The sequence below is a fragment of the Aquarana catesbeiana genome, linkage group LG04 (genome assembly GCF_042186555.1).
Source record: "Aquarana catesbeiana isolate 2022-GZ linkage group LG04, ASM4218655v1, whole genome shotgun sequence".
Taxonomy (NCBI): Eukaryota; Metazoa; Chordata; class Amphibia; order Anura; family Ranidae; genus Aquarana; species Aquarana catesbeiana.
This window is the reverse complement of record NC_133327.1, coordinates 690651196-690666109: the sequence shown is the minus strand read 5'-3', so window position 1 is coordinate 690666109 and position 14914 is coordinate 690651196. Positions and strand designations below refer to the sequence as shown.

Here is a 14914-nt window from a genome sequence, read left to right as displayed (position 1 = left end):
GTGTGATGGGAAGACTTCTGATATGAGGGGGGATTCTGGTGAGAAGGGAGGACTTCTGATATGATGAGGGGATTCTGGTGAGAAGGGAGGACTTCTGATATGATGGGGGGGGGGGGGGGTCTGGTGAGAAGGGAAGATTTCTGATATCACGGGGGGCTTCTGGTGAGAAGGGAAGACTTCTGATATGAGGGGGGATTCTGGTGAGAAGGGAGGACTTCTGATATGATGGGGGGGGGTCTGGTGAGAAGGGAAGATTTCTCATATCACGGGGGGCTTCTGGTGAGAAGGGAGGACTTCTGATATGACCGAGGGTGATTCTGGTGAGAAGGGAAGACTTCTGATATGATGAGAGGATTCTGATGTGAAGAGGAGACTTCTGTTATGATGGGGCAGGTCTAGTGAGAAGGGAGGGCTTCTGATATGATGGGGGGATTCTGGTGAGAAGGGATTTCTGATATGGTGGGGGGGTCTGGTGTGAAGGGAGGACTTCTGATATGATGGGGGGATTCTGGTGTGAAGGGGAGACTTCTTATATGATGGGGGGATTCTGGTGAGAAGGGAAGACTTCTGATATGATGGGGGGATTCTGGTGAGAAGGGAGGACTTCTGATATGATGGGGGGATTCTGGCGAGAAGGGAAGACTTCTGATATGATGGGGGGATTCTGGTGAGAAGGGAAGACTTCTGATATGATGGGGGGATTCTGGTGAGAAGGGAAGACTTCTGATATGATGGGGGGATTCTGGTGTGAAGGGAAAACTTCTGATATGACGGGGGGATTCTGGTGAGAAGGGAAGACTTCTGATATGATGGGGGGATTCTGGTGAGAAGGGAAGACTTCTGATATGATGGGGGGATTCTGGTGAGAAGGGAAGACTTCTGATATGATGGGGGGATTCTGGTGTGAAGGGAAAACTTCTGATATGACGGGGGGATTCTGGTGAGAAGGGAAGACTTCTGATATGATGGGGGGATTCTGGTGAGAAGGGAAGACTTCTGATATGATGGGGGGATTCTGGTGTGAAGGGAAAACTTCTGATATGACGGGGGGATTCTGGTGAGAAGGGAAGACTTCTGATATGACGGGGGGATTCTGGTGAGAAGGGAAGACTTCTGATATGATGGGGGGATTCTGGTGAGAAGGGAAGACTTCTGATATGATGGGGGGATTCTGGTGAGAAGGGAAGACTTCTGATATGATGGGGGGATTCTGGTGTGAAGTTGTATCTTGGATGGTGTTTATTCATCTGTTGATAAAACAGTTTTTTCTGGCCTGTGAATATTTGTATTATATACAATGTGCCCCTCGTACTGAAGTTTGGAGACCCCTCTACATCATCATCTGACTTTTCAGGAAGCAGGAAGGGATGATGAGTCGGGAGGAAAGCATGCTCTCTCAGCAGGAGAGTACAATGACCGGCACTCAGGAGCCCCGGTGCTAATTTACTGTAAGTGAGTGAGGGCCACATCTGGGGCGCACATGTTGGCCACACAGACACATTTATTACAGGTCTGTGTCTGAAGAGTCGCCTCACTCATATATCTCTCTCCTTCATCACCTCACTTAATGTCAGGATGTACATCGCTGTTAATGGCAGCCCTGTGCAGATATTACAAGGAACAGACTAAAGTGTTTTCATATCAGGAATAAAATACCATAAAAAAGTCCTCTAGAGTCCTATGAAGGCCTCAGCAGAGATGACACTTCTCTGAGCCATTGATGACTCCATATCGGAGTATTGCTTCCCGCCTCTCACTCCTGGTTGGGGGGCTCTGTAGTTCTGGGATTGAATTCCCCCCATGACTGTATCTGCATGGAGTATTGTATGTATGGGCGGGGTTCCTCCTAATACCACAAAATAGAATGCTAGGCTGAGATGACCCCCAAGTGTCAGACCCGGTGATGAATAACAGATAACATTACATTTAATTGTGAGGGGACATTAGAGTGTAAGCTCTTCTGGTACAGAGACTGATGTGATTGTGGGGGGAGGGGACATTAGAGTGTAAGCTCCTCTGTACAGAGACTGATGTGACTGTGGGGGGAGGGGACATTAGAGTGTAAGCTCCTCTGTACAGAGACTGATGTGACTGTGGGGGAGGGGACATTAGAGTGTAAGCTCCTCTGTACAGAGACTGATGTGACTGTGGGGGAGGGGACATTAGAGTGTAAGCTCCTCTGTATAGAGACTGATATGACTGTGGGGGGGAGGGGACATTAGAGTGTAAGCTCCTCTGTACAGAGACTGATGTGACTGTGGGGGGAGGGGACATTAGAGTGTAAGCTCCTCTGTACAGAGACTGATGTGACTGTGGGGGGGGGGGGGGGACATTAGAGTGTAAGCTCCTCTGGTACAGAGACTGATGTGACTGTGGGGGAGGGGACATTAGAGTGTAAGCTCCTCTGTATAGAGACTGATGTGACTGTGGGGGGAGGGGACATTAGAGTGTAAGCTCCTCTGTATAGAGACTGATGTGACTGTGTGGGGGAGGGGACATTAGAGTGTAAGCTCCTCTGTATAGAGACTGATGTGACTGTGGGGGAGGGGACATTAGAGTGTAAGCTCCTCTGTACAGAGACTGATGTGACTGTGGGGGAGGGGACATTAGAGTGTAAGCTCCTCTGTACAGAGACTGATGTGACTGTGGGGGGAGGGGACATTAGAGTGTAAGCTCCTCTGTATAGAGACTGATGTGACTGTGGGGGAGGGGACATTAGAGTGTAAGCTCCTCTGTACAGAGACTGATGTGACTGTGGGGGGGGGGACATTAGAGTGTAAGCTCCTCTGTACAGAGACTGATGTGACTGTGGGGGAGGGGACATTAGAGTGTAAGCTCCTCTGTACAGAGACTGATGTGACTGTGGGGGAGGGGACATTAGAGTGTAAGCTCCTCTGTACAGAGACTGATGTGACTGTGGGGGGGGGGACATTAGAGTGTAAGCTCCTCTGTACAGAGACTGATGTGACTGTGGGGGAGGGGACATTAGAGTGTAAGCTCCTCTGTACAGAGACTGATGTGACTGTGGGGGGGGGGGACATTAGAGTGTAAGCTCCTCTGTACAGAGACTGATGTGACTGTGGGGGAGGGGACATTAGAGTGTAAGCTCCTCTGTACAGAGACTGATGTGACTGTGGGGGAGGGGACATTAGAGTGTAAGCTCCTCTGTACAGAGACTGATGTGACTGTGGGGGGAGGGGACATTAGAGTGTAAGCTCCTCTGTACAGAGACTGATGTGACTGTGGGGGGAGGGGACATTAGAGTGTAAGCTCCTCTGTATAGAGACTGATGTGACTGTGGGGGAGGGGACATTAGAGTGTAAGCTCCTCTGTACAGAGACTGATGTGACTGTGGGGGAGGGGACATTAGAGTGTAAGCTCCTCTGTATAGAGACTGATGTGACTGTGGGGGGGAGGGGACATTAGAGTGTAAGCTCCTCTGTATAGAGACTGATGTGTGGGGGGGAGGGGACATTAGAGTGTAAGCTCCTCTGTACAGAGACTGATGTGACTGTGGGGGGAGGGGACATTAGAGTGTAAGCTCCTCTGTATAGAGACTGATGTGTGGGGGGGAGGGGACATTAGAGTGTAAGCTCCTCTGTACAGAGACTGATGTGACTGTGGGGGGGAGGGGACATTAGAGTGTAAGCTCCTCTGTATAGAGACTGATGTGACTGTGGGGGAGGGGACATTAGAGTGTAAGCTCCTCTGTACAGAGACTGATGTGACTGTGGGGGGGAGGGGACATTAGAGTGTAAGCTCCTCTGTATAGAGACTGATGTGACTGTGGGGGAGGGGACATTAGAGTGTAAGCTCCTCTGTATAGAGACTGATGTGTGGGGGAGGGGACATTAGAGTGTAAGCTCCTCTGTACAGAGACTGATGTGACTGTGGGGGAGGGGACATTAGAGTGTAAGCTCCTCTGTATAGAGACTGATGTGACTGTGGGGGAGGGGACATTAGAGTGTAAGCTCCTCTGTACAGAGACGGATGTGACTGTGGGGGGAGGGACATTAGAGTGTAAGCTCCTCTGTACAGAGACTGATGTGACTGTGGGGGGAGGGGACATTAGAGTGTAAGCTCCTCTGTATAGAGACTGATGTGACTGTGGGGGGAGGGGACATAGAGTGTAAGCTCCTCTGTACAGAGACTGATGTGACTGTGGGGGAGGGGACATTAGAGTGTAAGCTCCTCTGTACAGAGACTGATGTGACTTTGGGGGGAGGGGACATTAGAGTGTAAGCTCCTCTGTACAGAGACTGATGTGACTTTGGGGGGAGGGGACATTAGAGTGTAAGCTCCTCTGTACAGAGACTGATGTGACTTTGGGGGGAGGGGACATTAGAGTGTAAGCTCCTCTGTACAGAGACTGATGTGACTGTGGGGGAGGGGACATTAGAGTGTAAGCTCCTCTGTACAGAGACTGATGTGATTGGCTCAGTGTTCCAATGTTGGAGTTTTGGGATGAGAAGTCCTCACAGTCCCAGATCCCGGACCCATTGTAGTGTCCCGGCATTCTGTAATAAATGACGTCTTCGGCTAAAATGCCGAGAGCTAATGAGGATGTAATGGCTGGCTGGGAAATTACCCAGGAAACTTTATTAACAGTAACACCCCACCGAGACCACACATGAGCCATTGTTCAGGGCCGATGACATCACTGGCCTCGGGTCAAAGGTCGATCTGTTAAAACACATCAAATGCAGCTAAAATTGTCAGAAGAGAATCCACTGGAGGGAGTTTTTCAGGAACACATTAGAGAATATAAATTTAAAATGGAACTGAAGGCATTTTGAAATCAGTGGACTGCCAATGCACTAAATCATCACAGAAAGGGAACGCGACACAAAACTTGTAAGGCAACCCGCTATGGTGCGTCGCCATTCATTGTGGCTCTTGTGTGTTTGGATGTCATTCAGAATAGCACCACAGCAATGCATATAATGTGTGTTGATGTGCATTCCTGAAACACAAACATGTAAATGGGCCCTCTACTGCTTGGAAGGGTCTGCTGGTACTTGTAGTCCCCCCACAGCTGGACACCAACATGCTGCCTGCTCCTACATGAAAACAGGCCCTCTACTGGAAGGGTCTATAGAATGAGATGCCACGCACTGCAACAGGATACTCAACAATGCTTCTTTATTCCCAAAACTGACAGGAAATACATCAAAGGATTCCAAGGATGTTAACGCGTTTCACAAAGGACAGCTTATGATTAAGCATTATGGTTGTGTGAAACGCGTTCACATCCTTAGAATCCTTTGCTGTATTACCTGTCAATTTTTGGAATAAAGAAGCATTGTCGAGTATCCTGTTGCAGTGACATCTCCTTCTATTCTTTTGGTTCTTCACCACGGCGGGCCGGGCCAACACCTGCTAGGGGGGGATCAGTGACAGGATTGGCATTTCCTACTCACCTGGAGCGGCGTTTCCCCCATCTTTGTAGCTTGGAAGGGTGTGCTGGTACTTGTTGTCCCCCCCCACCCCAAAAGCTGGATACCAGCATGCTGCCTGCCTCTACACATACATGGGCCCTCTACTGCTTGGAAGGGTCTGCTGATATTTGTAGTCCCCCCCCCAACAGCTGGATACCAGCATGCTGCCTACTTTTACATGTAAATGGGCCTTCTACTGCTTGGAAGGGTCTGCTGGTGCTTGTATCACCCCAACAGCTGGATACCAGCATGCTACCTGCCCCCACAAGTAAATGGGCCCTCTACTGCTTGGAAGGGTCTGCTGGTATTTGTAGTCCCCCCACAGCTGGATACTAACATGTTGCCTGCTCCTACCCGTAATTAGACCCTCTACTGCTTGGAAGGGTCTTGCTGGTATTTGTAGTCTCCCCCCACATTTGGATGCTGGCATGCTGTCTGCTCCTAAAAGTAAATGGGTCCTCTACTGCTTGGAAAAATCTGCTGGTACTTGTAGTAATGGGCCCTCTGGTACTTGAAGCCCCCCCCCAGCTGAATGCCTACATGCAACCTACTCCTTCATGTAAATGGGCCCTCTACTGCCTAGAAGGGACTTCTGGTACTTTTCCCTCCTGCAGCTTCATGCTGCCTGCTCCTAAATCCAACTGGGCCTTCTACTGCTTGAAAAGGTCTGCTGGTACTTGTAGCCCCCCTCCTCCATACCTGGATGCTGGTGTGCTGAGTGTGCCTACATGTGAATGGGCCCTCTTTTGCTGCTCTTTTGCTACTTATAGTCCCCCCCCCCCCCCCTCCCCCTAGCTGAATGCCTACATGCAGCCTACTCCTTCGTGTAAATGGGCCCTCTACTGCTTGGAAGGGACTGCTTGTCCTCGTCCCTCCTGCAGCCTCATGCTGCCTGTGCCTACATCCAACTTGACCTTCTACTGCTTGGAAGGGTCTGCTGGTACTTGTAGCCCGCCCCCCAGCTTAATGCCTACATGCAGTCTACTCCTTCATGTAAATGGGCCCTCTACTGCTTGGAAGGGTCTGCTGGTACTCGTCCCTCCTGCAGCTTCATGCTGCCTGCTGCTACATCAGACTGGGCCTTCTACTGCTTGGAAGGGTCTGCTGGTACTTGTAGTCCCCCCATATCAGGATGCTGATGTGCTGGCTGGTCCTACATGTAAATGGGCCTTCTGCTGCTTGGAAGGATCTGCTGGTACTTGTAGTCCCCCCACAGCTGGATGCTGGTGTGCTGACTGCTCCTATATGTAAATGAGCCCTCTACTGCTTGTAAAGATCTGCTGGTACTTGTAGTCCCCCCACAGCTGGATGCCTGCACATTGTCTTGTCCTCCTGCAGAACACAGAGCAGTTCTTTCATCACACAGGCTGAGTCACAGTCCCAGCAGCCTTGTCTACAGACAGTGACTGATGAGTAAGTCGGAGGGAAAGTGCCAACAGACCCCTCTGGCTTACTCATCTGGTTCCGCATGGCTGCTGCTGTTTCACAAGCTTCTGTAAACAATTACAATGCTTTTTATCTGTGCTGTGTCTTTTTATGGCACACAGAGCTGCCGGGGCCTAAAAATAGCTCCGGCTGGAGTAGTGATTCACCGCATATCACAGGGCTGTTTGCAGACAAACTCCTCACTGTTGTATGGGCTGTTTATGTAATCATGACATGAACTGTCACTTCACTTTGTCAGGGAATGTCTGCAAACCGAAAACCCAAACGGCGTGCGGCGGGAGTGACGCGCAATGCGGCGGGTTATGGGATGTAACAGGTGAATTGGGGATTTTGCCACCATTTTGGTGCATGGCCTTATGAAGATCTAGTCTATCACTGTCTGCAGTTTTGCTGAGCGTCACACTTTGCCGCACATTGGAGGAAACTTTTGTAAAAAGGGTATATGCCCCACTGTGCAGATCTGCATCATTACAAGTACAAATCTGGGCCCTTGCATGCATTCCTGTGAGGGGACAAGCCCTTGAATGGAACCCTGCAGGTGTAGGATATTTAAATCTAATGCTTGTCATGGTGCAGACACTACTGCAGAGTTCTCAGACTTCTAAAAGTCCCAGCGCTCTGAAGCAGTATCTGCACAGTCCCAGCAAACCCGCAATGTTTAGAATTTCCCTGCACTCTGCAGTAATGTCTGCAAATGTTGCAAAATGCCGGAACTTTGTAGTCACTGTTGCAGAGTGCTGATTTAGTAGACACCGCAGTAGAGTGCTGAGACTTAGTACACACTGTAGTAGAGTGCTGAGACTCAGTAGACACTGCAGCAGAGGGCTGAGACTCAGTAGACACTGCAGCAGAGGGCTGAGACTCAGTAGACACCGCAGCAGAGGGCTGAGACTCAGTAGACACTGCAGCAGAGGGCTGAGACTCAGTAGACACCGCAGCAGAGGGCTGAGACTCAGTAGACACTGCAGCAGAGGGCTGAGACTCAGTAGACACTGCAGCAGAGGGCTGAGACTCAGTAGACACTGCAGCAGAGGGCTGAGACTCAGTAGACACTGCAGCAGAGTGCTGAGACTCAGTAGACACTGCAGCAGAGGGCTGAGACTCAGTAGACACTGCAGCAGAGTGCTGAAACTCAGTAGACACTGCAACAGAGGGCTGAGACTCAGTAGACACTGCAGCAGAGGGCTGAGACTCAGTAGACACTGCAGCAGAGGGCTGAGACTCAGTAGACACTGCAGCAGAGTGCTGAGACTTAGAATACACTGCAGTAGAGTGTTGAGACTCAGTAGACACTGCAGCAGAGTGCTGAAACTCAGTAGACACTGCAACAGAGGGCTGAGACTCAGTAGACACTGCAGCAGAGGGCTGAGACTCAGTAGACACTGCAGCAGAGGGCTGAGACTCAGTAGACACTGCAGCAGAGGGCTGAGACTCAGTAGACATTGCAGCAGAGGGCTGAGACTCAGTAGACACTGCAGCAGAGGGCTGAGACTTAGAATACACTGCAGCAGAGGGCTGAGACTTAGAATACACTGCAGTAGAGTGCTGAGACTTAGAATACACTGCAGTAGAGTGCTGAGACTTAGAATACACTGCAGTAGAGTGCTGAGACTTAGAATACACTGCAGTAGAGTGCTGAGACTCAGTAGACACTGCAGTAGAGTGCTGAGACTTAGAATACACTGCAGTAGAGTGCTGAGACTTAGAATACACTGCAGTAGAGTGCTGAGACTCAGTAGACACTGCAGTAGAGTGCTGAGACTTAGAATACACTCCAGTAAAGTGATGAGACCTTACAAATCTTTTTGGAAGATGCTGGAACCTTGTGGGCACTGTGGTGGGTTTCTGGGACTTTGCAGACTGCTAAGGCTTTGCAGACAGACATTTTAACAATTGCTGAGTGAGGAGAGACCAATTTTAGATTACTTTAAATACACTGCTGCTAGATTCTGGAACTTTGTATGCACTCTGGCAGGGAGCTGGGACTGTGGAGACACAGTTGCAGAGATTTGAGACTTAGAAGGCATGATAAACAGAAATTAGGACTTTTCAGGGACTGCTACGGGATGCTGAAACTATGAAGGCAATGCGATAGGGTACTGGGACTTTGCAAACTGCTAAGAGAATGTCGGCACTGTGGCAGGAAGCTAGGACTTTGCAAACACTGTTGCAGACTGTTGGGAATTTGCAGGCACTGTTGCAAATTAGTGAAACTTTGCAGGCACTGTGACAGGATCTTGGGACTTTGCAAACACTGTTGCAGACTGCTGAAACTTTGTGGGCACTGTTGCAAACTAGTGAAATTTTGCATGCACTGTTGTGGGATCCTGGGACTGTGCAGACACTGATACAGACTACTGAATCTTTGCAGGCACTGTGGCAGGAAGCTAGGACTTTGCAGGCAATGTTGCAGCCTGTTGGGGACTTTGCAGGTGCTGTTGTGAATGACAGATCACAGAATGTTTATATGCACTGCAGTGGGGTGCTGGGACTTTGCAGGCAATGTTTCAGACTGCTTGGACTTTGCAGGTGCTGTTGTGAAACTTTGCAGGCACTGTGGTGGGATCCAGGGACTTTGCAGACACTGTTGCAGATCACTAAATGTTTGCAGGCACTGTAGCAGAGTGCTGGGACTTTGAACACACCTTCTGCAGTTTTCTGGGGCTTTGTAGGCATTGTGGCGGGGGGGGTTCTGGAACTTTACAGCCATTGATGCAGACTACTGAATCTTTGCAGGCATTGTGGCAAGGAGTTAGGTCTTTGCATACAATGTTGCAGACTATTGAGATTTTGCAGGCATGGTGGCAGGGTGCTGGGACTTTGCAGGCATGGTGGCAGGGTGCTGGGACTTTGCAGGCACTTTTGCAGATCACTGCAGATTGCTGGGACTTTGTAGGCATTGTGGCGGGGTTCTAGAACTTTGCAGTCATTGTTGCAATCTGCGGGGAATTAGATGGCACTGTGGCTGGGTGCCAGGACCTTTCAGACATGCTCTGCAGGCACTAGGTAGGGTCCTGGGACTTTGCAGACTGTTGCAGAAGGCTGGGACTTTGCATGCACTGTGGTGGAACCTTGCAGACTCCATTGCAGAGTCCTGTTCTCTGGGGCTCTTGCAGAGACTATGGGCTTTTCAGGCCTCTTAGCAAAGGTCGGGGACACCCGGGCAGGGTGTGTGCAGATGGTGCCGGGGATTCTGGGACAAGTGGAAAGTGCTGTAGGGTATTGGGAGGAAATTGCCCTGTGCACACACCTACTTGTTATATAAAATACCGGAGTGCCAGCGATAATTACAGAATAGCGATGTCCTGACACGCACGGCTGGAGAGCGATATTTGCTTTGGCACAACGCTCACAGATCTCATATCACCCATTCTGTCAGTCTCATTCCTGACGCTGGTAACGAACACCCTTCACTTATCCCCCTCCAGCCCTCCACACCATCGCTGTTTCCAGGGAAACCACAACAGGCCAAAACACTGGCTGTGCCGAGTCCCATACACACGGCTGGGTGTGGGAATGGAAAGATGTAGGTCATCTTCAACACGTCTGCAGAAACTCTGCCATACCTCCGACAAGAGCCGCTGCCGGGGAGCAGCAAATCTGCCTCGGTATCAGGATTTCTGAATGATAAAGGGGAAGTCCACCGCAAAATGGCGGCTCTGCGACAAATCAACAATCATGCAACACTAATTTCCATCTGTATTATTGAGAATATTTCCATTCTCTCCTCTGATCCCTCCTCCACATTCTTCTGTCTGCAGGAATGTTAATTGGCAGTAGGGATCTTATGTTTGGAAATTAGCCTCAGACGGGTATTTCTTTTCTGGAACCGGCTTTCTGTCAGCGAACATGCCTGAGAGTTACTGAAGCATCGCATTACTGCGCTTATAGCAAACAATGGCCATTCAAATATTTATTATTTTTTAACAAGCAGTAAATGAGCTTTAAAACAAACCGTCTTTGATGTTTATAGATGTGAGTTATGTGAAGGAATTCATCCTCAAAGTGCACTAAAGTTCTCAAAGTTTTTCACTCAGCAGCTCAGCTCCCCCTTCTAAAGCTCAGCTCCCCCTTCTAGAAATGACCCAGCAGCTCAGCTCCCCCTTCTAAAGCTCAGCTCCCCCTTCTAAAGCTCAGCTCCCCCTTCTAGAAATGACCCAGCAGCTCAGCTCCCCCTTCTAGCAGTGACCCAGGAGCTCAGCTCCCCCTTCTAGCAGTGACCCAGGAGCTCAGCTCCCCTTCTAGCAGTGACCCAGCAGCTCAGCTCCCCCTTCTAGCAGTGACCCAGCAGCTCAGCTCCCCCTTCTAGCAGTGACCCAGGAGCTCAGCTCCCCCTTCTAGCAGTGACCCAGCAGCTCAGCTCCCCCTTCTAGCAGTGACCCAGCAGCTCAGCTAACCCTTTTAGCAGTGACCCAGGAGCTCAGCTCCCCCTTCTAGCAGTGACCGAGGAGCTCAGCTCCCCCTTCTAGCAGTGACCCAGGAGCTCAGCTCCCCCTTCTAGCAGTGACCCAGGAGCTCAGCTCCCCCTTCTAGCAGTGACCCAGCAGCTCAGCTCCCCCTTCTAGCAGTGACCCAGGAGCTCAGCTCCCCCTTCTAGCAGTGACCCAGCAGCTCAGCTCCCCCTTCTAGCAGTGACCCAGCAGCTCAGCTCCCCCTTTTAGCAGTGACCCAGGAGCTCAGCTCCCCCTTCTAGCAGTGACCGAGGAGCTCAGCTCCCCCTTCTAGCAGTGACCCAGGAGCTCAGCTCCCCCTTCTAGCAGTGACCCAGGAGCTCAGCTCCCCCTTCTAGCAGTGACCCAGCAGCTCAGCTCCCCCTTCTAGCAGTGACCCAGGAGCTCAGCTCCCCCTTCTAGCAGTGACCCGGGAGCTCAGCCCCCCTTCTAGCAGTGACCCAGGAGCTCAGCTCCCCCTTCTAGCAGTGACCCAGAACCTCAGCTCCCCCTTCTAGCAGTGACCCAGAACCTCAGCTCCCCCTTCTAGCAGTGACCCAGAACCTCAGCTCCCCCTTCTAGCAGTGACCCAGGAGCTCAGCTCCCCCTTCTAGCAGTGACCCAGGAGCTCAGCTCTCCCTTCTAGCAGTGACCCAGGAGCTCAGCTCCCCCTTCTAGCAGTGACCCAGAACCTCAGCTCCCCCTTCTAGCAGTGACCCAGAACCTCAGCTCCCCCTTCTAGCAGTGACCCAGGAGCTCAGCTCCCCCTTCTAGCAGTGACCCGGGAGCTCAGCCCCCCTTCTAGCAGTGACCCAGAACCTCAGCTCCCCCTTCTAGCAGTGACCCAGGAGCTCAGCTCCCCCTTCTAGCAGTGACCCAGAACCTCAGCTCCCCCTTCTAGCAGTGACCCAGAACCTCAGCTCCCCCTTCTAGCAGTGACCCAGAACCTCAGCTCCCCCTTCTAGCAGTGACCCAGAACCTCAGCTCCCCCTTCTAGCAGTGACCCAGCAGCTCAGCTCCCCCTTCTAGCAGTGACCCAGCAGCTCAGCTCCCCTTCTTTTTTTATCTAAATACTTACCTGCTCTGTATAACTGTTTTGCACAGATCAGCCCTGATTCTCCTCTTCTGGGGTCCCGTGCTGGCACTCCTGCCTTCGAGTACCCCCCCCCGCCAAGCCACTTGCTGGGGTGGTACTCCTGCAGGCTTGATCCCGCTCTATTAACACATATACACAGAGTGTGTGCCCCCCTCATCACTGGATTTGATTGACAGCAGCAGGAGCCAATGGCTCCCACTGCTATCACTGAGTCCAGTGAGGAGGGAAAGAGAGAGCAGTGCCCCCAGTGCTGGGCCAAGATTGGTCTCAGGTAATTTATACAGGGGGGGGGGGCGCAGCTGCACCCAAAAGGCTTTTTACCTTAATGCAGTGAATGCATTAAAGTGGTGTTCCGTCTGAAATTAGAATTTTGGATTCAATACTCGCACTTCGTGTATTACAGTAAAGCTACGCTGTATACTAAGGTCCGTTTAGTCATTTTGCAGCATTGATTTCTTACCTTTGGAAGTCCCAGCAGACGGCGGCCATCTCCTGTGTGGGCAGCTGAAGCCGGAAAGTATCTTTTCCTGTATTCAATGCATTCTGGATACCCAACACGCACCTTCCTATCGCACGCATGCGCAGTGATGCATGAGCAGTACAGGTCGGGGGTTTCCATAGCAAATAATGTGACCCGGCGATGCCTGTTGTCTCCTGGGATTGATGACGCACATATCCCAGGAGACAATGCAAAACCAGAAATGACGTGCGGGGGCGGGGCTGCACAGGAGGAAGTGGAGAACGAAAAAGCCTAAAATACAGGAAGTGATCCACCCAAAAAATAAAATAAAATAAAAAAATGTCAATTCATTACAAGCGTACAGTTTAGTTCTGGATGGTGAGGAACTCCACTTTAAAAGAATATCTAAGGCCCCTTTCACACAGATGGCGGATAGAATTCAGCTTTTAGCTGCTGATAGATCAAGTTATCAAACTCACACAATGCTTTCCTATGGCCCCATTCACACACTGCATCTACAGTGCCTTGCAAAAGTATTCACCCCCTTGGATTTTTACCTATTTTGTTACATTACAGCCTTTAGTTCAATGTTTTTTTAATCTGAATTATGTGTGATGGATCAGAACACAATAGTCTAAGTTGGTGAAGTAAAATTAGAAAAATATATACATAAAACTATTTTTCAGAAATAAAAAAATGATAATTGGCATGTGCGTATGTATTCACCCCCTTTGTTATGAAGCCCATAAAAAGCTCTGGAGCCACCAATTACCTTCAGAAATCACATAATTAGTGAAATGATGTCCACCTGTGTGCAATCTAAGTGTCACATGATCTGTCATTACATAGACACACCTTTGTGAAAGGCCCCAGAGGCGGCAACACCTAAGCAAGAGGCACCACTAACCAAACACTGCCATGAAGACCAAGGAACTCTCCAGACAAGTAAGGGACAATGTTGTGGAGAAGTACAAGTCAGGGTTAGGTTATAAAAAAATATCCAAATCTTTGATGATCCCTAGGAGCCCCATCAAATCTATCATAACCAAATGGAAAGAACATGGCACAGCAGCCAACCTGCCAAGAGACGGCCGCACACCAAAACTCACGGACCGGGCAAGGAGGGCATTAATCAGAGAGGAGCACAGAGACCTAAGGTAACCCTGGAGGAGCTGCAGAGTTCCACAGCAGAGACTGGAGTATCTGTACATAGGACCACAATAAGCCGTACGCTCCATAGAGTTGGGCTTTATGGCAGAGTGGCCAGAAGAAAGACATTACTTTCACCAAAAAACAAAATGGCACGTTCTGAGTTTGGGAAAAGGCATGTGGGAGACTCCAAAATGTATGGAGGAAGGTGCTCTGGTCTGATGAGAATAAAATTGAACTCTTTGTCCATCAAAGAAAACGCTATGTCTGGAGCAAACCCAACACATCACATCACCCAAAGAACACCATCCCCACTGTGAAACATGGTGGTGGTAGCATCATGCTGCAGGGATGTTTTTCAGCAGTCAGGACTGGGAAACTGGTCAGAGTTGAGGGAAAGATGGATGGTGATAAATACAGGGATATTCTTGAGTAAAACCTGTAGCACTCTGTGTGTGATTTGAGGCTAGGACGGAGGTTCACCTTCCAGCAGAACAATGACCCCAAACACACTGCTAAAGCAACACTTGAGTGGTTTAAGGGGAAACATGGAAATGTGTTGGAATGGCCTAGTCAAAGCCCAGACCTCAATCCAATAGAAAATCTGTGGTCAGCCTTAAAGATTGCTGTTCACAAGCGCAAACCATCCAACTTGGAGGAGCTGGAGCCGTTTTGCAAGGAGGAATGGGCAAAAATCCCAGTGGTAAGATGTGGCACCTCATAGAGACTTATCCAAAGAGACTCGGAGCTGTGATAGCTGCAAGAGGTGGCTCTACAAAGTATTGACTTTAGGGGGGTGAATAGTTATGCACATTTACATAGTCAGTAAGGTTGAATAAAGACACCAGTCCATCCAGTTCAACCTGAGTGAGTGAGTGTGGGTGCGTGTCTACAA

General features: G+C 50.1%; 1 protein-coding gene across 4 annotated transcripts in view; it reads right to left on the bottom strand.

Annotated features, from left to right (window-relative positions):
* Positions 1-14914, bottom strand: part of BABAM2 (BRISC and BRCA1 A complex member 2) — a 289298-nt gene that overhangs the window by 66540 nt on the left and 207844 nt on the right. The gene's annotated exons all lie outside the window — the stretch shown is intronic.